Genomic DNA, 26,565 nt, shown 5'->3' with positions numbered 1-26,565 from the left:
TCTGTTTTCTGGAACAATTTGTGAAAGATTGAGATTAGGTGTTCTTTGAGTATTTGATAGAACTCGTCTGGGCCTTTTTTTTTTTTTGGAAAGGGAAGGGGAGGGTATACTTTAAGCTTTAGTGACTATAAGTCTATTTAGTTTTTCACTTTCTTCCTAAATCGGCTGTAATAGATTATATATTTCAGGAGGTGTTTTGTTTCTTCTAAGTTTTCAAATTAATTGTCACAGTATTTAAAAATCATTATGAAACACTATGAAAAATCATAGTATTCTCTGATTTTAAAAAAAATCCCTACTGTACCCATAATTACATTCAGTATTTCATTGTAATATTGTTACTTGTGCCTTTATTTTTTTCTTGATCAATTTTGCCAAAGGTCTCTATTTTATTAGTTTTTGCAGCATGTTTTCATTTATTTCTACATCTTAGCTAAAAAGATTTCTTACTTGACAGATGTATTATTTAGAAGTGCATTTAAAATTTCTAATCATGCTTTTTCAGTAATTTTTTATGAATTATAATTTAATTACATTTTGATCAGAGAACATGACCTGCATGATATTAATTCTCTTGATATTATTTGTTGAGATTTATTTTGTAGCCTTATCCATGGTCAATTTTTATCGATAATGTATGCTTGAAAAGAATGTATGATTGCTGATGACGGTATAGTTATGCCAACTTTCCTTTTGTTGGTCTTTATGTTTATATGATTTACCCTTTAAAAGTCTTTCAGACATGGGTGAAATATAATTTCCAATCGAAATCTTAATTTCTGATACTGTTTGATTGTGTGTGTGTGTGTGTGTGTATTAAAGCATCTGATATTTTGATCACACACACACACTTGAGAAAAAAAAGTACTCAATTACTCTGTCCAAAAGACTATATATTGCTTTACGCTGCCAGTTCATTTTCTGGTATTTGAGGAAGGATCCTAATTTGCAAGGTTTTTAAAGCCTCAATTTTTTGTAACTGTAGAGGAGAAACAGCAGGAAGTTAGACTTGCTTCTTGATGCTAGTTCTACAAACTTCATTGAGAATTTTTTTATTTTTGGTAAATTAGGAAGCATAGTTTCAATTCTGTCTTTTAGCATAAATTAGACAATTTCCTAGGTTGCCCCTTCTGAGAAGCAGAACTGATTGACGTGCCTCTGTAAGATTTTGCTGCAATGGCAATTCCTCAGTTGTTCTTAGGGTAGGAAAGCCTGACTGCATATCTCCTATCAGCTGACTTTTGGAAGAGTCAGGAACCACCCTTTCATTACCTTTCGGTAGACTTGTCTATATTTTATCTCTTGGACATACCTTCCCAGAGATTTCACACAAACTTGACTTCCTCTTTCCTTGTACCGAAACTACCATTCACAGGACTCTAATAAACAAGGATGACAAGTTCTTAACCCAGCTGAGGGAGTCCTACCACAGTATCATATCTTTGCACGCCATCTTTCTGATTTATCTTTGTGTGGTCACTGGTTATATCACATGTTTAGGCACTAAAGAACATATAAAATTAAAAAATGTAAATGTAGAATCAGATGAACTCCAAAACTTTTTCAATCCAAAGGTTCTCTGATTTTAAGGTTTTTTTTTTTCTAAGAGTTTATCTAAAATAACAACTATAGAGATATGTTTCAGGTATGTCCAACTAAGTCCTTTCACTCAGAAGAGAGTTAATATCATGAAGCTATGGAAAAGAGATCCAGATCACTCCATTTCACCAGTTGCCCGGGGATGGAAGCTTTGTGACTAGCTATTTCATCTGATAATCTCTCTCCATCTGGTAATCTGTCTCTCCATCTGTAGTTCAGAGAAGACAGGAATAGACAATTCTAGTCAGTAGATGGTTATAAGTTTGTGTCAATGGACTGTGGTTCTGTGTTTGTACCATGTATAGATTATTACATTAAAAATCAGATTAGGGCTTCCCTGGTGGCGCAGTGGTTGAGAGTCCATCTGCCAATGCAGGGACATGGGTTCATGCCCCGGTCTGAGAAGATCCCACATGCCGCGGAGCGGCTGGGCCCGTGAGCCATGGCCGCTGAGCCTGCGCATCCAGAGCCTGTGCTCTGCAACGGGAGAGGCCACAACAGTGAGAGGCCCGCGTATCGCAAAAAAAAAAAATCAGATTATAGCAAAGTCATACAATATTAAACCTTTACTTAATTTTATTTGATGATTCACAGTTCAAGCTTCAGGTGATTATTAGGTGTGTAGCAGTACTGATCAAGGTAGAGTTCTCTGGCTGACAGACTGCTGGGCACATGTGCTCTTATTAGGCACTTGAAATAGTGGACAGTAGATTAGGAGACACATTGTAGTCCAAGCACTAGTGCCAGAGGGTTAGCTGATCCCAGGGCACTCACAAACTTATACTTTGTGCATTGCTAAGGATCCCCTTGTGTCTTCATGGAGATTTATTTTTCACTTTCACTCTTGGACCAAGACTGGGAGGTTCTAGGTATGGCAAGTGGGTATGAAGTTTCCTAGGGAATCTTCTCTGTATTTGCTTGGAGAGATATAATAGTTTAGTGAAAAACAGAATTGAATTGGGAGTCAGAAGGTCTGACGTATAGTCTCTGTATCAGTCAGGGTTCTCCAGAGAAACAGAACCTATATATATATATATATATATATATATATATATATATATATATATACACACACACACACAGAATTGACTTACATGATTGGGGGGCTGAAAAATCCTAAGATCAGCAGTCAGCAAGCTGGAGATCCAGGAAAACCTGTGGTGTAGTTCCCAGACTGATTGCAAAAGCCTGAGAACCAGGAGAGTTGATGGTATAAGTTCCAGTCCAAGAGCAGGAGAAGACCAGTGTCCTAGCACATGCCGTCATGCTGGCAAAGTTCCCTCTGAGCCTTTTGGCTCAATTCAGTTGGTTTGGTCTTCAACTGATTGGGTAAGACCTATGTACAGTAGGAAGGAAAACCTGCTATACTCAGTCTACCAATTCAAATGTTAATCTCATCCAAAAACACCCTCACGGACAACCCAGAGTAATGTTTGATCAAATGTCTGGGTGCCCCATGGCCCAGTTAAGTTGACACTTAAAATTAACCATCACAGTCTCCAAACTGTCAGTGTATTTGTCATAGTAAAGAGCACTAGTTGTGTAACAAATCCAAAATCTCAGTGGCTTATACAATAAAGCTTATTTCTTACACACGTCACGTTTGGTTTGGGTGTGTTCAGGTTGCTGCCTTCACAGGTGATTGAGAGATCTTAGCTCTTTTATCTATCTAGCCAGTCTTTGCCAGAGCCTTAACCAGCTTTTAAACTTGAGCTTATCCCCTCTCTGAGCCTATTTCTTTCCTTGTAAAGTGAGGAGGATGGACTAAATGTTCTCTAAGGGACTTTCCAGCTCTGACCATCTAAGTTCTATAATTCTATCAAAACCCTGGCTGGGCCCTGTAAACACTCAGCTTGGAGATGGTCTCTCCCAGTCCAAGAGGGAAGAACAGTGCTCAGTGTGCCCCCAAGGATTTTCTGGTCTATACCTGCAGCCTCTGGGAAGTTTATTCACTTCCCAAAGTTCCCGAGATTCAAGATAACCCCCTCTCTCAGGGTATAGCCTTACCCTAGGTCATGGTGCCAGCCCCCTCTTACCCAGTATTTGTGCAAATACTAGTGTGACCATGAAACTTCCTCCTTATCGCCTCTTACAATTCTCATGCTGTGAAAAGTGATGACCACTTGGGCTCCTTCCCTAAGATTCTAGAGTACCAACAGAGAGGGGCGAAGGCTATGTACACCTCAGCCCCAGATAGCCTAAAAGAGGGTTTCACAAAAGACTGGGCTGTGTCAGAATGATTGTGTTCACAAGTTGTTTTTTTTTTTTTCTGCACTTTCTGATGATTTTTAATTTATTTGCTTATTATCTGACTCCCCATTGGATTTTAAACTCCACAAAGTCTGAGATCCTGTCTACTTTATTTACTACTGCATCTCCAGGGCCTATAATGGTGCCTGGCATAAATTAAACATTTTTGAATGAATAAATATTACTGAAACAATTTTAATTTAGTCTAAATTCGGCGCAATAGGATTTCTTGGGGAAATTATGTTAGTAATACATCCATATATTTGCCTACTTAGTAATGTTTTAATCTTACCTAAGTTTACTGTTAACACTAGTAATTTTAGAATAGTGAGCAAGAGACCAATAACAGACTATCCCTCATGGTTTAACCTAAACTTGGGGGTTCAGAAACGTTAAAACAGTGTGTAAGTGCTGTTTCTCCAGGCCGGGAAGCATATGCTGTCAGCATTCAGTTGAGCTGCACTTTCTCCACAAAGAAGACTATGTGCCAAATTGTCCTTACTTTGGACGATGGTCAGTTTCAGAGTATGAGCGTGCATTTCCAACCTAGAGAGTGTAGCTGTCTCTTTGTAGTCGCATGAAGTATAGAAATTAGCTCTACTTCTTATTTGTGTATCAAATAAAATCTAGTTGTCCTGCAGCTCTTCTTGTCCCTGAAGAAAAGGTGTGACTGAGCTCTCCTTAGCTTATGCTTTCAGTTTCACTGTGATCGTTGTCTCTTTATTCACCACCCCACCTTACAAATTAAATACAATTTGTAAGATGAGTCTGCAAACAAAAGGAGCAAAAATATCATATCATATAAGTCAAGAGTCTAGTGTGGAGTAGGAACTCAATAAATGGCCCTACTGTTGTTAATATTTGTATCATTATTGATACCTTCTCATAGTAGTAACTGCCACTTATTAAGACTTTACTCTGTGCTAAGAACTGTGCTAAGTGTGCTGCATGCATTTTCTCATTTAATCCTAACAATATTCCTATGAAATATTTTATTAGTCAAGGCTCTCCAGAGAAACAGAACTAGGCAGTCTGTCTGGCTCTCAAGGCTGATCTCAGGTTATTTGCACCCTTCTTTGGGGACAGGTCATGTCACTGGTTGATTTTATTTCTCAATTAGAACATGACAAGTTTTTTTTTTTTTAATATTTATTTATTTATTGGTTGCATCAGGTCTTAGTTGCGGCATGTGGGATCTTTTGTTGCGATGCACAGTCTCTTCACTGAGGCGTGCAGGCTCTCTAGTTGTGGCGTGCGGGCTTAGTTGCCCTGAGGCATGTGAGATTCTAGTTCCCCAACCAGGGATCAAACCAGCGTGCCCTGCATTGTAAGATGGATTCTTAACCACTGGGCCACCAGGGAAGTCCCATTTAAAAATTTTTAAAAAATTTTTAAAAATTTTATTTATTTGGCTGCACTGGGTCTTAGTTGTGGCACTTGGGATCTTTGCTGCAGCATGCAGGCTTCTTGGTTGTGGCATGTGGACTTAGCATGCATGCGGGATCTAGTTCCCCAACTAGGGGTTGAACCCAGGCCCCCTGCATTGGGAGCATGGAGTCTTAGCCACAGGGCCACCAGGGAAGTCCCGAATATGACAAGTTTTTATTCTAGAAACCCTAATAATTTATTATTAAATCACATACATTCAATTAAGAGAAGTATATTTCTTCTTTCAAACAATTCACAAGGGTATTTAAGAAATCAGCCACTCATTGTGGAGGGCTGCAATTTATAGACCGACTCTATCAAGCCTGAAGCCATTCCATTGCCTGATGTCCTTTGACGCTATCACCCAAGTTGTTTTCACCTGCCCGATGGAGATCAGACTTCTCTGTGACCTTGAATAAGTACAATTGTATAAGAGACCTGATCCAGAAATTTACTGATGTCCAGAGGGAAAGCTATACTCTCTTTTTTCACTAACTTACTGATTCTAGAATTAGAAAGGCAAATATATTCTCTGGCAGCATCTGGGAAGTGGGATTACACATACCATCTTTGATTTTGGACAGAATCTCCTCACAGATATTGAATATTCTCTTTTTTTATTGCTATGGAACTCACCAAATTTCCAATTCATTAAAAAAATTTTATTATATAATATTTGCTATATACAGAAGAATATATGTAATGAAAGTGTAAGCTGTGAGTATAATAGTAAAACTGAACAACTGCGATTCCAGCCCAAGCTTAAAAATGAGAACTTTATCAATACCCATTGACTCTACCTGTATACTCCTGCCCTGGCCCATTTCTCTCAGCATCACTCTTTATTACTTCTTTTATTCGTATACTTTTCTTGGTAAGACTAGAAAGACTTGAAACATTTTGTGACTTGGAAAAAAAATCAGTTCTAGTTCTCTCCACAAACTTAGAAATAATAAGCATGATTTCCATGGCAGGCACACCCCCTCCCCAAACCCTTGCTTCCCGTACACTTAAATATAGGCTACAATTATTACTTCTCTATTTAGAGATTATTGTGGTTTCAGTTTTCATTGTATCCTTGTGGGTTTTTTCTGTGTTGGTTGCCATTATAAATGTCTCTTTTATTCCCCCATGTGGTCACTTTCTTAAAAACCTTGTTTAGCACATCTTCAATGGAGTGTGGTTTGACTGCATATCTGCCAGCGTCTAGGATATTCAGATACTTTTATTCCATTCCAAGTATAGAAAACATGCAATGATAATTTAGGCTCTGTGAACTGTGAGGGCGGGGAAGAGAACATGCATCTCTTAAATGCCTATAATGTGTCAAGTTTTTTGCCAGTCTTTTCCCAATTCAAAATTCTTATTAGGTAATTGTCATTATGTGTATATGACAGATGAGAAAACTGAAACTCAGAGAAGCAATTGCCCAGGGTCACACAGGTACTAAGTGGTAGAGCCAATATTTGAATCCAAGTCTTCTGTGGGTATGATGGGTGAGGGAGACAGTCCAGCCTAATGAAAATCAGGCAATCTCATTCCTAGATATCTGCACCCCTCCTTTCTTGTGGAAATGGTAACGCCAACCCTATTCATTCACTTCACAGGGACTTTGTGGGGCTTAGTACACTAATCCTTAGAATTTCAGAGGATAGATACTATAGCCATCAAAGACATTGTTTATATTAGTTTCTGGGGGTCAGGCAGTGAGTGGACATTTAGTTCTGGACCATCATTTACGGAGACCAGGAAAGCTGAACACCTCTAATGCAGACATGATCCCCAAATTCAGGTCACCCCTGTGCTCACCGATTTCCATATACCAAATCTGCTCACACAGATTGATTTGTGTATCTGCCCCTCCTACTCCTCCAAGTCGTCTCACCAAAATGATACAAAGACAGGACCCTGGGGAAGAAGGCCCAGAAGCAAGACTCCTAGCACACAAACTCAACAATAAGCTCACAAATAGTTTCATAATATTTTAAAATAGTATACATTTTATATCAATAAGTATAAAAATAGGTTAGCTTATCATACTAAGGTATAGCCAGCAAGGAAACAACTTTTTTTTTTTTTTTTTTTTTTTTTTTTGTGGTACGCGGGCCTCTCACTGTTGTGGACTCTCCCGTTGTGGAGCACAGGCTCCGGACGCGCAGGCTCAGCGGCCATGGCTCACGGGCCCAGCCGCTCCACGGCATGTGGGATCTTCCCGGACTGGGGCACGAACCCGTGTCCCCTGCATCGGCAGGCAGACTCTCAACCACTGCGCCACCAGGGAAGCCCAGGAAACAACTTTTAAACACAGAATGATGGTCACAGCTTTGGGAACATTTCACGAATGAAAAAGCTTGTGTATAATCAGTGGCACCCACTAATGCCATTCCTGATTCTGTTCCTTTGGTCAAAGGATCTGAATATCTAAAAATGATGATTCTCCTCCAGCTTCTCTCTGCCTCTGGTATTGGGTTGTTTTTCATCAACAACCTGCTGATTGGTCTTAGCAACGAGGAACAGTGTGTGCGTGTTAGCATTCTGAAGGTGGTTTGCAGATTTACTCCCACTGAGTTGATAAACTTCCTCCTTCTCAACGGTTTTCTAGCCTCCAATCCTAATCATTGCCTTCTTTCCAAATTCTCCACATATGTTGCTCAGGAAGCACAAGTAGTTGCAAACCACAGAGGTTGGTTCTCACCAACTGCTGAATTCAACCTGTAGAAAACTGACAACAAAGCACAGCCAACCCTTTCAGGAGCCTAGAGCAACTCCAAAGTGAAGAAAGTGAACTCAAGTTGTATTGTGTAAATTGCACCCCTGAACAGTCTCAGGAAGTATCACAGCTTCCTGATTGCAAACACAGATAAAGCTGAAGGCCACAGCTGCTAAGGACAAAAGCCACCAACCCAAAAAATGAAGAAAAATGACATCTAAAGGCTGCGGTTGTGAGAAAGTCCCACTAGATATATCATGGTCTAAAAGAGAATTCAGATAATGGGTTTTGTGTCTCATGCAAATAAAGATCACCTGGCACTTTGGAATTGTAGAGAAATGGGGAGATCTGAGAGTTCTGACTAGTAATGTTATGAAGTCAGTTTCTGCATGAGCATTTCACTGAAGAGCATTTTGAATCTGATGAAGAAGAATGTCAGGGCTATGGGTTGAGATGACGGGAGCCTATGAGTTGGGACACTAAAATGGAAAATCTAACCCCTTAAAATCTCTTCTCTGCTCAACTTGCTTTCAGTGCCTGCTGTTAAATATAAAAGTCACTGTGTGCTCTCAGTACTAAGAAAAAAGACTCTGGGAACTCCCTGGCTGTCCAGTGGTTAGGACTCTGTGCTTCCACTGCAGGGGGCACGGGTTCTATCCCTGGTGGGGGAACTATGATCCCACACACACACACAAAGACTCAGTAGCTTGAAAAGGAGATCAGGATTGATTGCAAAGGGCAGAGTTTAGATTCCTTTGCTGACTGGTTGTGTGACTTTGGACAATTTAATCCTAGTTGCTTCATCTGTTAAATGCAAACAATAGTATCTACTTGTAGCGTTATTGTGAGAATTGGGGATTATACATGTAAAAATACCTGAACCAGAGCAGGCATTCAATACATAATGGTAGTTATACTGCTATTGTTAACCAATGGCTCTGAAATTTTTCATGTAGCACCCAATTTGAAACACAACAGGGCTGGAAACTTCCATTTCTGGTAGTATTATGGGAACAACCCTCCAGATGGAGGCAACTAAAATTCTGGGTAAAATATTTTAAAATAATTGTAGATACATCCAAAGTAAGGAATCTGCTGATTTCAAAACCAGTAGTGAAAGTAGGAAATCTGGTCAGGAAACAAGTGCCAAGCTGGCTATCACCCTGAGGCTTTTTTCAAACTCCAGAGGGTCGTTCCTCCTTGATGCCTGCATGAAGCAGAGCATGGAATTGGGAGTTAAAGCCTGGGCTGACCAAGGTGGAGAGTCTAATAGAAAACCTACCCTATTACACCCTCAGTGCAAGGGTGAATAAGAAATCACACTGCACAGGTAGGGGCTTCCCTGGTGGCGCAGTGATTAAAGTCCGCCTGCCGATGCAGGGGACAAGGGTTCGTGCCCCGGTCTGGGAAGATCCCACATGCCGCGGAGCAGCTGGGCCCGTGGGCCATGGCCGCTGAGCCTGCGCATCCGGAGCCTGCGCATCCGGAGCCTGTGCTCCGCAACGCGAGAGGCCACAATAGCGGGAAAAAGAAATCACACTGCACAGGCGATAATGAAGAAACGCCTATTTTCACCTTGGTGTTGGTGGGAGGGGCAGAAATCTTCCTCAAGAATTCATAAATCATGTTGGTCCTCACATGTATTTTCTGTCAGGATTCACTTTCATTTAAATGCTGAATTTTAGGTTAAAATTTTAATCTGACTATAGTCCCAGATTGGTAGCGTTCCAGGCAACTGATAGAAACTAATGGAAATTTCTCTGGAGGAACCTAACTTTAATTCAGATCTCAAAGAATTCCTGCCTGTTGAGTTCTAAGAAAAATTTTTAATTTTATTTTTTTATTAAATTATAATTAACATACAATATTATATGAGTTTCAGGCATATAACATAGTGATTCGATATTTTTATACATTATGAAATGTTCACCACAATAAGTCTAGTTACCATCTGTCAGGATACAAAGTTGTTATAATATTATTGACTATATTCCCTATGCTGTGTATTACATCCCTGTGACTTATTTATTTTATAGCTAGCATTTTTTATTCATGATTCTTTGTTTAAGTAATTTATTTATTTATTTTGGCTGCATTGGGTCTTAGTTGCAGGCACACGGGATCTTCGTTGAGGCATGCGGGATCTTTCTGTTGTGGTATGTGGGCTCTTCGTTGCGGCACTCAGGCTTCTCTCTAGTTGTGGCATGCAAGTTTTCTCTTCTCTAGTTGTGGCTGGTGGGTTGCAGAGCGCACAAGCTCAGTAGTTGTGGCACATGGGCTTAGTTACCCCACAGCATGTGGGATCTTAGTTCCCCAACCAGGGATTGAACCTGTGTACCCTGCATTGGAAGGCAGATTCTTTACCACTGGACCACCAGGGAAGCCCCTAGAATTTTTAAAATTGAAATACAGTTGATTTACAATGTCATGCCAATCTCTGCCGTACAGCACAGTGACTCAGTTATACACATATAGACATTATTTTTTTTTATATTCTTTTCCATTATGGTTTATCCCGGGAGATTGGATATAGTTCCCTGTGCTATACAGCAGGACCTTGTTTTTTATCCATTCTAAATGTAATAGTTTGCGTCTTCCAACCCTAAACTCCCAGTCCATCCCTCTCCCTTCCCCCTGCCCCTTGGCAACCACAAGTCAGATCTCTCTGTGAGTCTGTTTCTGTTCTGTAGATAGGTTCATTTGTGCCATATTTTAGATTCCACATATAAGTAACATCATATGATATTTGTCTTCTCTTTCTGACTTACTTTATTTAGTATGATAGTCTCTTTATGTTTTATTTATTTATTTATTTACTTTATTTCTTTTTTGGCTGCTGTGGGTCTTCATTGCTGTGCACGGGCTTTCTCTTCATTGCTGTGCATTGCTGTGCACGGGCTGCTGTGTGCGGCGGAGCAGGGGCTACTCTCTGATGTAGTGCATGGGCTTCTCACTGAGGTGGCTTCTTTTGTTGCAGAGCACAGGTTCTAGGTGCGCAGGCTTCAGTAGTCGTGGCACATAGGCTCAGTAGTTGTAGCTCGTGGGCTCTAGAGCACAGGCTCAGCAGTTATGGCGCAGGGGCTTAGCTGTTCCATGGCATGTAGGATCTTCCCAGACCAGGGATCAAACCTGTTTCTCCTGCATTGGTAGGCGAATTCTCAACCACTGTGCCATCAGGGAAGCCCCAGTATGATAGTCTCTGGTTGCATCCATGTTGCTTCAAATTGCATTATTTTGTTCTTCTTATGGCTGAGTAGTATTCCATTGTATATATGTACCACATCTTTATCCATTCATCTGTTGATGGACATTTAGGTTGTTTCCATGTTTTGGCTATTGTGAATAGTGCTGCTATGAACATAGGGGTGCATGTATCTTTTTCAGTTATAGTTTTGTCTGGGTATATACCCAGGACTGGGATTGCTGGACCATATGGTAATTCTATTTTTACTTTTCTGAAGAACCTCCATATTGTTTTCCATAGTGGTAGCACCAACTTACATTCCTACGAACAGTGTAGAAGAGTTCCCTTTTCTCCACACCATCTCCAGTATTTGTTATTTGTCTACTTTTTTTTTTTTTTGCAGTACGCGGACCTCTCACTGTTGTGGCCTCTCCCATTGCGGAGCACAGGCCTGAAAGAGCCAATATTGCCAAAGCAGTCCTGAGGGAAAAAAACAAAGCAGGAGGCATAACTCTCCCAGACTTCAGACAATACAAAGCTACAGTAATCAAAACAGTGTGGTATTGGTACAGAAACAGACACACGGCTCAATGGAACAGAATAGAGAGCCCAGAAATAAACCCGCACACATACAGTCAATTAATCTTCCACAAAGGAGGCAAGAATATAAAATGGGAAAAAGACAGTCTCTTCAGCAAGTGGTTCTGGGAACGTTGGACAGCTGCATGTAAATCAATGAAATTAGAACACACCCTCACACCATGTACAAAAATAAACTCAAAATGACTTAAAGACTTAAACATAAGACATGACACCATAAAACTCCTAGAAGAGGCCATAGGCAAAACATTCTCTGACATAAATCATACCAGTGTTTTCTTAGTTCAGTCTCTCAAGGCAATAGAAATAAAAACAAAAATAAACAGATGGGACCTAATTAACCTTGTAAGCTTTTGCACAGCAAAGGAAATCATTAAAAAAAAAAATGAAAAGACAATCTATGGAACGGGAGAAAATATTTGCAAACAATGTGACCGACAAGGGCTTAATCTCCAAAATATACAACAGCTCATACAGCTCAACAACAACAAAAAACAAACAACCCAATCAAAAAATGGGTAGAAGATCTTAATAGACATTTCTCCAAAGAAGACATACAGATGGCCAGTAGGTACATGAAAAGATGCTCAGCATCACTAATTATTAGAGAAATGCAAATCAAAACTACAATGAGGTACTGCAATTTTTTTTTTAATCACAAGACAAACATTGAAAACGAGACACCATGAATGAGAACCATCAGAAACAAATTTCAGCAAATATAGACCAACAGATGTTTCAGATGTTGGAATTATTGACACAAAAAAGGAAATATCTATGTTTAATATATTTAAAGAAATTAAATGAATGTTTGAAATTATGAGCAGAGAATAATGACAATAAAGAATGACCAAGCAGATTTGAAAGCAAATAGAACTTCTAGAAATAAAAAGGGAACAAAGAACAGGTGGGATAAATAGAAAACAAATAGCAAGATGTTAGACTCAAACTCAACCATATCAATAATCCCATTATATATAAACGTAAATGGTTTAAACCAGTGCTGTCCAATACAGCAGCTACTAGCCACATGTGGCTGTTGAGCACTTAAAATGCAACTTGTGTGTGACTGAGGAACTGATTTTTAAATTTTAATTAATTTAAATTTAAACAGGCATATGTGGCTGGTGGCTACTGTATTGGGCAGCACAGTTCCAAACATTCCAATTAAAAGACAGAGATTATCTGAGCAGATGAGAAAGCAAGATCTAATTACATGCCGCCTACAAAAAAGATCTATTTTAAATATAGACACAAATAGGTTACAAGTAAGAGAATAGAAGGAGACGTATCACGATAAAACTAATTAAAAGAAAGCCAGTGAACCTGTATTAATCTCAGACCAAACTGATTTCAGAGGAAAAATTACCAGAGATAAAGAGATTCGTTTCATGGGGACCGAGGGAACAATCCCACAAGAAAATGTCACAGTCCTAAACACTATGCAACTAAATACAGAGCTTCAAAATATATGAAGCAAAAACTAAGAAAACTGCAGAGAAAAAATATATATACACAATTACAGTCAGATTTTTCAACTCTACTCTCTAAATAATTGGTAGAACAAATAGACATAAGCAACACTATCAATAAACTTGATCAACTGACATATATAGAACATTCTATCCAACAAGAACAGAATACATATTCTTTTTTTTTTTAAATTAATTTATTTTTGGCTGCGTTGGGTCGTCGCTGCGTGTGGGCTTTCTCTAGCTGTGGCGAACAGAAGCTACTCTTTGTTGCGGTGCACAGGCTTCTCATTGCAGTGCCTTCCCTTGTTGCGGAGCATGGGGTCTAGGTGCACAGGCTTCAATAGTTGTGGCTTCTGGGCTTCTAGAGCGCAGGCTCAGTGGTTGTGGTGCACGGGCTTAGTTGCTCCGTGGCACGTGGGATCTTCCTGGGCCAGGGACGGAACCCATCTCTCCTGCATTGGCAGGTGGATTCTTAACCCCTGTGCCACCAGGGAAGTCCGTACATATTCTTTTAAGGTACACACAGAGGACTTCATATTCTTTTAAGGTACACATAGAGGACTTCCCTGGTGGCACAGTGGTTAAGAATCCACCTGCCAATGCAGGGGACACGAGTTCGGTCTCTGGCCCAGGAAGGTTCCCACATGCCGCAGAGCAACTAAGCCCGTGCGTCACAACCACTGAGCCTGTGCTCTAGAGCCACAACTACTGAAGCCCGAGCACCTAGAGCCTATGCTCTACAACAAGAGAAGCCACTGCAATGAGAAGCCCATGCACCACAACAAAGAGTAGCCTCCGCTCACCGCAACTAGAGAAAGCCTGCGTGCAGCAATGAAGGCCCAATGCAGCCAAAAATAAATAAATAAAAATAAATTAAAAAAAAAAAAATTAAACTAATTAAAAAATAAAAATAAAGTATACATAGAGGGACTTCCCTGGTGGTCCAGTGGGTAAGGCAAGACTCCACACTCCCAATGCAGGGGCCCAGGTTCAATCCCTGGTCAGGGAACTAGATCCCACATGCATGCAGCAACTAAGAGTCCACATGCCACAACTAAGAAGCCTACGTGCGGCAACAAAGATCCCATGTGCCGCAACTAAGACCTGGAGCAGCCTAAATAAATAAATATTAAAAAAAAATAAAGTACACATAGAACACATACTCTTTTTAAAGTGAAAATAAAAAAAGATTATTTACCAAGATAGACCATATTCTGAGCCACAGAAGAAATACTAATATATTTAAAGTTATTCAAATATGCAAAGTTTATTTCTGATCATAATGGAATTAAATTAGAAATCAATTACAGAAAGATATCTTGAAATATCCAAACATTTAAAAACTAAATATCAAACGTCTGATTATCACATGAGTCAAAGAGGAAATCAAAAGGGAATTTAGAAAGTATTTTGAACTGATAAAAATAAAAATACACTTATCAAAATCTGTGGGATTCAGCAAACAGTGCTTAGAGGGAAATTTAGAGCACTGAATACCTATATTAGAAAAGAAGAAAAATCTTTATTACCCCAGCTTCCACCTTAAGAAACTAGAAAAGGAAGAAAAAAAATTATACCTAAGGTAAGGAGGAGAAAGGCAATAAAAAGATAAGACCAGAAATCAATGAAAGGAAAACAGAAATAATAAACCTCTAGCTAGATTTATGAGGCAACTTATGAAGTTGCCATAAGAATGAGAAAGGTGACATCACTACAGATGCTACAGATATCAAAGGATAATAAGGAAATTATGAATTTTATTTTTTATTATTTTTAATTGAAGTATAGTTGATTTACAATGTTGTGTAATTTTATGTCAATAAATTCAACAACTTACAAGTGGATAAATTCATTGAAAGACACAATCTGCCAAACTTCACTCAAGAAGAAATAGATGACTCGAATTAGCCCTATATCTACTTAAGAGCTTGAACTTAAGCCTTCCCACAAAGAAAACTACTCCTGACTGGCTTCACTGGTAAATTCTACTAAATATTTATGGAAGAAATAATATAAATTCTATAAAGACTCTTCCAGATAAGTGCAGAGGAGGGAATACTTATCACATACTATGAAGCCAGTATTACCCTGATACCAAAACCAAAGAAAGACATTATAAGGAAACTGCTGACCAATATCCCTCATGAACATAGATGCAAAAATTCATAACAGTTTTAGTCAACCAAATCCAAAAATACATAAAAAGTATAATACATCATAACCAGGAGAGTTTTATTCCAGGAACACAAGCTTAGTTTAACATTTAAAAATTAACTGATATAATTCACCATACTGACAGACTAAAAACCAGAAAAACCATATGCTTATCTCAATAGATGCAGAAAAAGCATTTTTCCTGTTAAAATTCTAAGCAAACTAGTAATAGAAAAGACTTTCTTGACCTAATAAAGGATATTATAGAAAATCTACAGCTAACATCATACTTAACGGTGAAAAACTGAAAATTCTTTCCCCCTAAGATCAGTAACAAGGCATGCATATGTGTTCTCACCATTTCTATTCAATATTGTACTGGCAGTTCTAGCCAATGCAATAAGTCAAGAAAAAAAAATTAAAGGTACACAGATTGGGAAGGAAGAAGAAAAACAAAAACTATATTTGCTGACATGATGATTATCTTTGTAGATAATCCTATGGATTCTATGAAAAGAATGTACTAGGACTAATAGGCAAATTTAGCAAGAGTTCAGGATACATGGTCATAGTGCAAAAATCAATTGTATTTCCATATATAAGCAGTGAAAAATTAGAAATTAAAATTATAAAAGCAATACCATTTACAATAGCATAAAAATATGAAATAGAAATAAATTTGACAAAAGATGTACAATAACTATATAATGATAACTAGAAAACATTGGTGAAAGGAATTAAAGAAGACCTAGAAAGATGGAGAGATATATCATGTTCATGGAACAAAAGACCTGAGATTGTTAAAGCATCAATCCTCCCCAAATTGATTTACTATCCCAGTTAAAATCCCAACAGGTTTTAAAAAAATAAATTGATGACCTGATTCTGAAATTTATATAGAAATGAAAAAGACTTAGAATAACTAAAACAACTTTGAAAAGAAAGCAGACAAAACCAGAAGACAAAAATAAAATTGGAGTACTTACACTACTGGATATCAAAACTTATTATAAAACTACAGTAGTTAGGGCAGTATGGTATTGATGTAAAGATAGAAAAATTAATATAACAGAATAGTCAAGAAAGAGTCGAAGGCATATCAGGTAACTTGATTTTCAACAAAGGTACCAAGGTAATTCAATGGGGGGAAAGAATAATCTTTTCAACAAATGGTGTTGGAACAATTGAGTAGCCATATGGAAAAGCATCAACCTTGATTCTGCATCCTACCAATTAAAAATTAACTTAATGTATCATTGACCAAAACATATAGAATTAAAACTATAAAATTTCTAGGTGTAAATGTACAAGACAATGTTACTTACCTGGGCTTTGTCAAAGAGTTTTTTTTTCTGTTTTGTTATATTCCTTCATTTGTTTTAAATTTTAGGAGTTTTGTCAAAGATCTTTTTAAAATATGACACAAAAATCATAACTATAATAGAAAACATCAATAACATATTTCATCAAAATTTAAAACTTTTTCTCTTTGAAGGACACCATTAAAAAATTAAAAGGCACACTACAGACTGGGAAAAGATATTTGCAAAATATATCTATGACACAATTCTTATATCTAAAATATGTAAAGAATTATTATAATTCAATAATAACATAACAAACCAATTTAAAAGTAGGCAAAACATTTAAACAGACATTTCACCAAAGAAGATGTATGGATGGCAAATAAGCACATGAAAAGATGCTCAGCATCATTAATCATTAGATAATTCAAATTAAAACCACTTCAAATCAAAAGTGTGATACAATTACATATCTACTAGAATAGCTACAAAAAGCCTCATAATACCACAAGGATGTGGAGAACTGGAACTCTCATTGATTGCTGGTGGGAATGTAAAATGGTACAAACCACTTTGGAATACCCTTTGGCGGTGTCTTAAAAAAAGTTAAACATATGCATATGATATGATTCAGCTATTCCATTCCTAAATATTTACCTAAGAAATGAAAGCACATGTCCATAACAAGATGTACATGAATGTTCATAACAACTTTATTTGTAGTAGCCAAGAACTGGAAATATCCAACAAGTGACAAGATAAATAGTGTTATAGCTGTACAATGGAGTACTACGCAGAAATAAAAACAACAACAACAATAACAATTGACAGACCTAACAACATGGACAACTTCAGAATAATTTTGTTGAGTGAAAGAAATCAGACACCAAAAAAGAAGTCATGTTGGCGGCGACGGTGGCGGTGAGCGGCGTCAGAGCTTGAAGCGGGGGCTGACGTCTTCTGGCGGGTGGCGGTGTTGGAGACGAGAGCTTGGTTAGCCGGTATTGCTTCTGTCCCAGGAACCCAACGGAGAGTGAGGGAACGAGGGTCGCTTTCAGGGGCTGCTGCCTTCCACGTACGCGTCGTCGTGAGGAGCGCAGCCCGGACTCTCCTGCAACCCCTCCAGCTCCCTTTTCCGCACGCCTCGAGGCAGCGGCGGCAACCGAGACAACGTCTCACCTTCCCTGACCCCTTCCCCTTGTCTCCCCCGCCCGAGAGGGCCCGGTCTGCGCCCCACCCGCGTCCGTCCGCCCGCTACACCGCCGCCATGTCTGCGCAGGCCCAGATGCGCGCGATGCTGGACCAGTTGATGGGCACCTCCCGGGATGACTAAGAGGATTTACCAATGAACCCATGTTTACAAGTCCACGATATTATTTAGCTGAAATGACTGGATTTTCACTGCTGTGTTGGGCCAGAAGGCCCTGGTGGTGGCAACCGCCTGTGTGCCACTGAAAATCGTGCCAATGCCTGGCATACTGCATAAATGGAAGCAGGGTACAGCGAGATTACTACTCATCAACGAATCAAATTCAGTGATGACAGAGTATGCAAGAGTCACCTTCTGAATTGTTGCCCCCATGATGTCCTGTCTGGAACTAGAATAGATCTTGGAGAATGTCTGAAAGTCCATGACCTGGCTTTAAGAGCAGATTATGAAATTGCATCCAAAGAACAAGATTTTTTCTTTGAACTCGATGCTATGGATCATCCGCAGTCATTCATTGCAGATTGTGATCGAAGAACAGAAGTGGCTAAGAAAAGATTAGCAGAAACTCAGGAAGAGATTAGTGCTGAAGTTGCAGCAAAGGCAGAACGTATTCATGAGTTAAATGAAATCGGTAAATTGTTGGCTAAGGTGGAATAGCTAGGAGCTGAAGGGAATGTGGAGGAATCCCAGAAAGTAATGGATGAAGTAGAGAAAGCACGGGCAAAGAAAAGAGAAGCAGAGGAAGTTTATTGGAATTCTATGCCAGCTTCCAGTTTCCAGCAGCAGAAACTTCGAGTCTGTGAAGTTTGCTCTGCCTATTTAGGTCTTCATGATAATGACAGATGACTGGCTGATCATTTTGGGGGTAAACTGCACCTGGGATTTATTGAAATAAGAGAGAAGCTTGAAGAATTAAAGAGAGTTGTAGCTAAGAAGCAGGAGAAAAGAAACCAGGAACACCTGAGAAGAAGAGAAGAAAGGGAGAGAGAAGAAAGGGAGAAGCTGAGGAGGTCTCGATCACATAGCAAGAATCCTTGGTCCAGAGAGTATCGCAGACATAGGTCTCGCTCCATGTCACGGGAATGGAAAAGGAGAACTCGATCCAAATCCCGGGAGAAACGCCATCGCCACAGGTCCCACTCCAGCAGCCGTAGTCGCAGCCGCAGCCACCAGAGAAGTGGGCACAGTCTAGAGACAGGAGCAGAGAGCGATCCAGGAGGAGATCCTCAAAAGAGAGATTCAGAGAACAAGACTTAGCATCACGTGACAGAGACAGGAATTCAAGAGACAGATCACCTCGTGACAGAGATCGAAAAGATAGAAGCGGTCCTATGAGAGCGCTAATGGCAGATCAGAAGACAGGAGGAGCTCTGAAGAGTGTGAAGCAGGGGAGATATAATTAGCTGTGTACATATCCTCAATCCTTAAGCTTCCTCTGGAGTTACATACTATTGTTTAGTTTACAGCTGTTCAGGGTGACACAGTGAGCAGTTCCAGACACCTATCCAGCTAGGCTAGGTGTATAGCATCTAACTTGATCTGAACTTGTTTTCTTTGATGAAGCCTAAAACTACATCCATAGTTTCTGGTGAACTTGTAATACACTTCTGAAAGTACAGTTTTATATAATAAGATGCTGATGTCTTTATTCTTTCTAGTAGGAGTGATAGTGAATGAATTGTGTTACTTGCTTTGGGATTTTTTTGAACATTTGTAAAATGCTGTCTTCCTTTCTCGTCCAAAAAACAGCAACTTTGGGAATTTCTTTTTAATCCTTCTTCCTTTGACTCTGTATCCCCTGATACCTCTACCCTCTAATTGTAAGAGAAAGGGGTGCAGGGAAGCAATATAACTTCTGTTCTAAGGTTCTATTCCCATTATTAATTACTAGCTGATTACAGTTCAGAACATTTATACTGGAATGTGTGCTGGAGAAATTTAAAATACTGGGAGTTTTGTTTGTCTAATGGTGCCTATTTTAGAGTGGGAAGTTGAACAGCTGTTGCATTACATGCTTTGCTTTTTTATTGAAATTTTGAAATCAAACATGTCTTGATTTTTCTGTTCTATTGAATAGCTATGTTCAGGATGTTTTGAGATGGGGGGTGGGGGCAGGGACTCTTTCATAAGCACTTTTTGTTTTATTTTGTGTGTGTGGAGTATAAAGATTACACCCTTATTGTAAAAAATAATAAAATGAAAATCACCACCACCATCAAAAAAAAAAAGTCATGTTGTATAAATCCATATGTGTAAAATTCTAGAAAATGCAAATTAATCTATAAGATAGAAAGCAAATCAATGATTGTTTGACAAGGGGTAGTGGTAGGGAAGAACTAATGAAAAGAATTACAGAGTGGCATAAGGAAAGTTTTAGGGATGAAGGATTTATTTATTATACTGGTCGTGGTGATGATTTCATGAGTATATGCATATGTCCAAATTTAACAAAGTGTACACTTTGAATATGTACAGTTTATTGTATGTTGATTATATCTCAATAAACCTGTACCAAAACCCCTCAATGCATTAAAAAGAGGTCAGACATAGCTGAAGAAAGAATTAGAAAACTGGATCTGAAGATATTATCTACATGTATTAGATTGAGATAAAAAGAGGAACATATTACAAAGAGACTAAGGCTAGTGTAAAGGTCCAAAAAACAAGAGTTCCGGGAAAATATAAGAATGCAAAAGAGCTGGTATTTCTTAGATCCAGGAAACCCAGTGAATTTCAATGAGCATGTATTAAAAAAAAGTCTCCCCTAGACACATCATAGTGAAATCATAGTGAAACAGCAGAATACAAAAAAGTTGAAAGAGAGAAAGAGAGAGATCTTAAAGTAGCCAGAGAGAAAAAAAAGTCACCTATAAAATGAGCAATTAGGGACTTCCCTTGTGGTCCAGTGGTTAAGACACCACGCTCTCAATGCAGGGGGCCCAGGTTCGATCCCTGGTTGGGGAAGTAAGATCCCATATACCGCAACTAAGCAGGCGTGCTGCAACTACTGAGCCTTTGTGCTCTAGAGCCCGTGCGTCGCAACTAGAGAATCCTGCGCACCGCACCGAGGAGTCCGCACACTGCAACGAAGAGCCAGCACAGTCATAATACATAATAAATTAATTAATTTTAAAAAATGAGCAATTACACTCATAATTCACTTTGTAAGAGCAACTACAGAAGAGAATACATTGTAAGAATTTCTTCATTGTGCTGAGAGAAGATAGCTATCAACCTAGAAGTCCATGTCCAGTGAAGCTTTATTTCAAGAAAAGGTATTATACAAAGAATATTTCTAGGAAACCAAAACAGAGAAAAGAAATAAAAACAGCCCTCCCTGCTCCCAATAACCTGAGAGAATGTATCACACAAAGCCCCTCACTAAAGGAGATCCTAAAGGATGTACTTTAGCAGAATAAAAAATGAAAAGCCTGAGGTGCAAAAAGGACCATTGAATAAACATATTGGTAAATATGAGGTCATATCTCAGCAAATATGGACTATGGAAATAAGGGTTTCAACTATGGGTTTCAATTCCAGCTCCGCCACTCGTGAGTCGTGAGATCTTGGGCAAGTCATACAATGTTTCCGTAGCTGATTCTCATCTGTAAAATGGAGCTAGCTAATGATAACTCATTCCAGGTCTGTGCTGGCTGTGAGAATTGCTAGGCAATGGGCCAGTGTAGTTGACCACGGTGGCAGGCATGTTGAAAGCATCTTTTCAACGTTAAGCTATATGAACTGGCTCACCCGCACCTCAGGACAGACAAACCGCTCAGAAAACAGCATTTCTGATAGGAGTTGTTGGTTCCCAAATAGTAGCACCGTGCCCTTGTTTTAGATGAACTCTAGAACTGAAAATATAACGAAACCACTTCACAGTTTATGTCTCCAGGGTCAGTTCTTTTGAGAGCATTACTAAGAGCCTTTAAGGAAGATGTAATTCCCACATCTTTGATTCATGTAAAACTATCCGCCCCAAACCAAAACTTTCTCTCTCTCTCTCCCCCCGCGCCCTCCCCCCCCCCCCCCCCCCAGTCTGGCCTGCTTCCCAGCTGTTCACATTCCCTCCGGAATTGTCAGAAGCTCCCCTTGCTTCGTAGGAGCCAAAGGAAAGTAAACATCTCGGTCAGGCAGGCACCCCACCCACCATTTTATTTTCTTAAATCACTCCTTTAGCTAATATTTCTGTGACAGACACGCGACGCATCTGGCTCCAACCAAATATTTTCAGTCACTCGGATTCCAAGATAAATATTTGCCAGTTCGATTGCAGTAACATTGGTAGCTTCAAGCGGGACGCCATCAATCAACTTTCCATCAGGGCCCGCGTAGCCTTAAGGGTGTAGCGGCCCCGCCCTTTCCCGTGAGCCCCCGCGCGGCCCCTGCCCCGCGCTTCCTGTCCTGCGTGCTTGAGGCCGGATTCCTCCTGAGGCCTGTGCCGGCGAAGCGCAGGGAGGAAGGGTGGCCGGTGTGCTGAGTTCCTTCCTTCTCAGAGATCGTTTCTTTTTTAGGAGGTGTTGCTTTTTACCTACACTCCACGACTTGTCGAAGGGTGTTGGTTGTGGCCATTTGGAAGTGTCGAGACACACCAGAGAAGGGTTAGGAAGTCTTTGTGGACGCGTGGTAACAGACGTGATTTGAGGTGGAAGGACCGGGGAAATGCCTCCTAAAGCCTGTTGCTATTACTTAAATTGCTGCTTTAAGAGACTCCTAACACGGGCCCAAGGCATTTGAGCTAAATGAATAAACTGGGCTTTGTGCCTTATCAAGTCATTTGCACTTCAGTGAGAAGCCTTTTCTTAAAGAGGGGCATTTTATGCAGGAAGAATAATAAAGGAGGAATGAGGAGACAGGAAAATGGGGGGGAGGGGCGGGTAGGGTGGGTGTGTATTAGAAGCAAACTTCCTGCCTCATTCTGTGGCTGGGCTTCCTAATCTTTTGGGGGTCCTTTTGAGACTCAGTGAAAGGTAAGGACCCTTTGCTGTGTGGTTGCTGTGTTCATCCCAGGGGGTTCCCCCAGAAGTTGGGGAGGGGGGCTTTTCCTTCCATCCCTGTGACAAAGGGTGGCCCTGCCCTGCTCCCGCGCCAGGGCAGCGTCTCCTGCCTGAGCCCGCCCTGCGCAGGAGCCTGCCTGAGAGCACACCCTCGCCCGTCCTTGTGTTGCCAACTTATTAACAACAAATAAACCAATTAAATGGGAACGAAATCTTTTCCCCAGGAAATGATATGTGAACACAGTATTTTGCCTATAATCTGAGGAGATTCGTGGATCCCCAGAACCTATCCACATACTCCCTTGGGGGAGCTGTCCACCCCAGGTCAGGAAACCTTAGATTTTAGGTATAGCATGCTCTGGGCCTGAGGACAGGGACATTCCTTGTCTTGCCCAGGGGCCGGACTAGGGTGCAGAAAGTAAGGCATTCCCCATGGGCACAAAATTTAAGCGGGGGGGGGGGGGGCTGGCATCAAAAAGGTCAGAAATAAAGATAAATAATGTTTTAATGCAATATGATAAACATTCAAATGTGCAAACTATGGCTATGGCTTGTCACCTTCTTTTGTAAACAAAATTTTATTGGAACCAGGGTTCCAATAGGATGAGATGGGTGAGGCACGTTTGCACAAGTGCAGGGTCCAATTCTGTCTTTATTTAAAATTTTGATATTGTGCTAAACCCCATCCTCTGGCTGCCATCCAGTTTTCTTTCCACCTCACCATAATGAGATAAGATGCGTAACTTCCTGTTTCCCTCCAGAGAATTTCCTGTAAGTACTTTGAATATTCTCTCATAATGGTTTCTCCAACTCCTGTGTTTTGCTAGTTTCCTCATTATGATGCTGCTCCCCAAACAGCTCTGGAACTCACCCACTTCTGAGGGATTGGGAGCCAGAATTCTTCATCAGTGTCTTATCCTCAAGATCTTCCCTCTCCCAACCCCATCTTGGATGATTTAACTTCTATGGGGATTTTTTTTTTTAACTGCCACAAGGTATATAATCTTCGAAAGTGAATTTCCTCCTTGTTTCTTTTGAAAGATATTTTTAAACATGGAGAGAACAAGTGATGTATAACAACTCTATCAGGTAGGTACTGTTATTATTCCTGTTTTACTGATGAAGAAACTGGGGCACAAAAAGTTTCAGTAACTTGCCCAATGTCTCCCAGCTAAGTAACAGAACCAGGACTCAAATCCAGGCATCCTGACTCCAGGGTCTGTGCTTTTAAACAGCACAGTGTCGTGGCCTCTCTTGTAGACCATTTCACCTCAGGTTGAACAGTTCCTGTAATGGGAAGCTTCTTGGGGATCCCCAGTCTGTTGGTGGGCAGCTTCATTAGTTAGAATGTCTTCTTCTTTTTTAAAAAATATTTATTTATTTGGTTGTTCCAGGTCTTAGTTGCAGCAGGCAGGCTCCTTAGTTGCAGCATGCATGTGGGATCTAGTTCCCTGGCCAGGGATCGAACTGGGCCCCCTGCATTGGGAACGCAGAGTCTTAACCGCTGTGCCATCAGGGAAGTCCCCTAGAATGTCTTCTTTATATTTGTTGGTATAAGCTATAGGCAGTTGTCCAAAATGCTTTTCTATTGTCTAAATAAGAAGAAAGGTAAAAAGGAGAGTGAGGACCACAAAGAATAAAATCCCTCAGTCTACCCTACTTCCACCAAACATTCCTGACCCACTTCCAGTTCTGTGGGCTTCCTAAAAAGACAAAGTTCCCTCTCTCAGTTTTGTGTCTTTTCTTTTTCACATATTTATTGGAGTATAAATGCTTTACAATGTAGTGTTAATTTCTGCTGTACAACAAAGTGAATTAGTTATATGTATACATATATCCTCATATCTCCTCCCTCTTGCCTCCCTCCCACCCTCCCTATCCCACCCCTCTAGGTAGTCACAAAGCACCTAGCTGATCTCCCTGTGCTATGCTGCTGCTTCCCATTAGCCATCCATTTTACATTTGGTAGTGTATATGTGTCAATGCTACTCTCTCACTTCATCCCAGCTTCCTCCCACCCCACCTGTGCCCTCAAGTCCATTCTCTATGTCTGTGTCTTTATTCCTGCCCTGCCACTAGATTCATCAGTACTGCTTTTTAAAATTCCATATATATGCATTAGCATATGGTATTTGTTTTTCTCTTTCTGACTTACTTCACTCTATATGACAGATTCTAGGTCCATCCACCTCACTACAAATAACTCAATTTCGTTCCTTTTTACGGCTGAGTAATATTCCATTATATATATATATATGTGCCACATCTTCTTTATCCATTCATCTGTTGATGGACATTTAGGTTGCTTCCATGTCCTGGCTATAGTAAATAGTGTTGCAGTGAACATTGCGGCACATGTTATCTTTTTGAGTTATGGTTTTCTCAGGGTATATGCCCAGTAGTGGGACTGCTGGGTCACATGGTAGTTCTATTTTTAGTTTTTTAAGGAACCTCCATACTGTTCTCCATAGTGGCTGTATCAATTTACATTCCCACCAACAGTGCAGGAGGGTTCCCTTTTCTCCACACCCTCTCCAGAATTTATTGTTTGTAGATTTTTTGATGATGGCCATTCTGACTGGTGTGAGGTGATACCTCATTGTGTTTTTTTTTTTTTTGCGGTACGCGGGCCTCTCACTGTTGTGGCCTCTCCCGTTGCGGAGCACAGGCTCCGGATACGGAGGCTCAGTGGCCATGGCTCACGGGCCCAGCCGCTCTGCGGCATGTGGGATCTTCCCGGACTGGGGCACGAACCCGTGTCCCCTGCATCGGCAGGCAGACTCTCAACCACTGCGCCACCAGGGAAGCCCCTCATTGTGGTTTGATTTGCATTTCTCTAATGATTAGTGATCTTGAGCATCTTTCCATGTATTTGTTGGCCATCTGTATGTCTTCTTTGGAGAAATGTCTATTTAAGTCTTCTGCCCATTTTTGGATTGGGTTGGTTGTTTTTGTGATATCGAGCTGCATGTATATTTTGGAGATTAATCCTTTGTCAGTTGCTTCGTTTGCAAATATTTTCAGTTTTGTGTCTTTTGAAAGTAACTCCCCACCCTATGTGTTTATACATTGTTCCAGGAAAGATTTAAGGTGACTCACATGGATTATAAAATACAATTAAGTAGGGCTTCCCTGGTTGCGCAGTGGTTGAGAGTCCGCCTGCCGATGCAGGGGACGTGGGTTCGTGCCCCAGTCCGGGAGGATCCCACATGCCGCAGAGCGGCTGGGCCCGTGAGCCATGGCCACTGAGCCTGCGCGTTGCGCATCCGGAGCCTGTGCTCCGCAACGGGAGAGGCTACAACAGTGAGAGGCCTGCGTACCGCAAAAAAAAACCAAAACCAAAATCAAAAAAAAAATTAAGTAGCATAAATTAAAAGTGTATGACATGATCCAGCAATTTCACTTTTAGGTATTCGTGCTTCAGAAATAATTACAGGAGCTTACAAGCATAAATATTCAAGGGTTTTTGTTATATCATTTTTGTAATTGTGCAAAAAGTTGTAGGCAATTTAAATGTACATCAGTGAGGAAATGACTAAATAAAAAATAATGAAGTGTCTTTACTTTGAAATACTTTGTAACTTAAAAGGTAGTTCTTCATGTACTAACAAGGAAAGATGTTAGTAAGTGTGGAATTTAAAAAGTAATTTTTAA

General features: G+C 40.2%; 1 pseudogene; it reads left to right on the top strand.

Annotated features, from left to right (window-relative positions):
- Positions 1-17,971: 17,971 nt before the first annotated feature.
- LOC136130494 (putative RNA-binding protein Luc7-like 2) lies at positions 17,972-19,313 on the top strand (annotated as a pseudogene).
- The last annotated feature ends 7,252 nt before the right edge of the window (positions 19,314-26,565 follow it).

The sequence above is a fragment of the Phocoena phocoena genome, chromosome 1, assembly GCF_963924675.1.
Source record: "Phocoena phocoena chromosome 1, mPhoPho1.1, whole genome shotgun sequence".
Lineage (NCBI taxonomy): Eukaryota > Metazoa > Chordata > Mammalia > Artiodactyla > Phocoenidae > Phocoena > Phocoena phocoena.
This window is presented reverse-complemented; position numbering and strand designations above follow the sequence as displayed.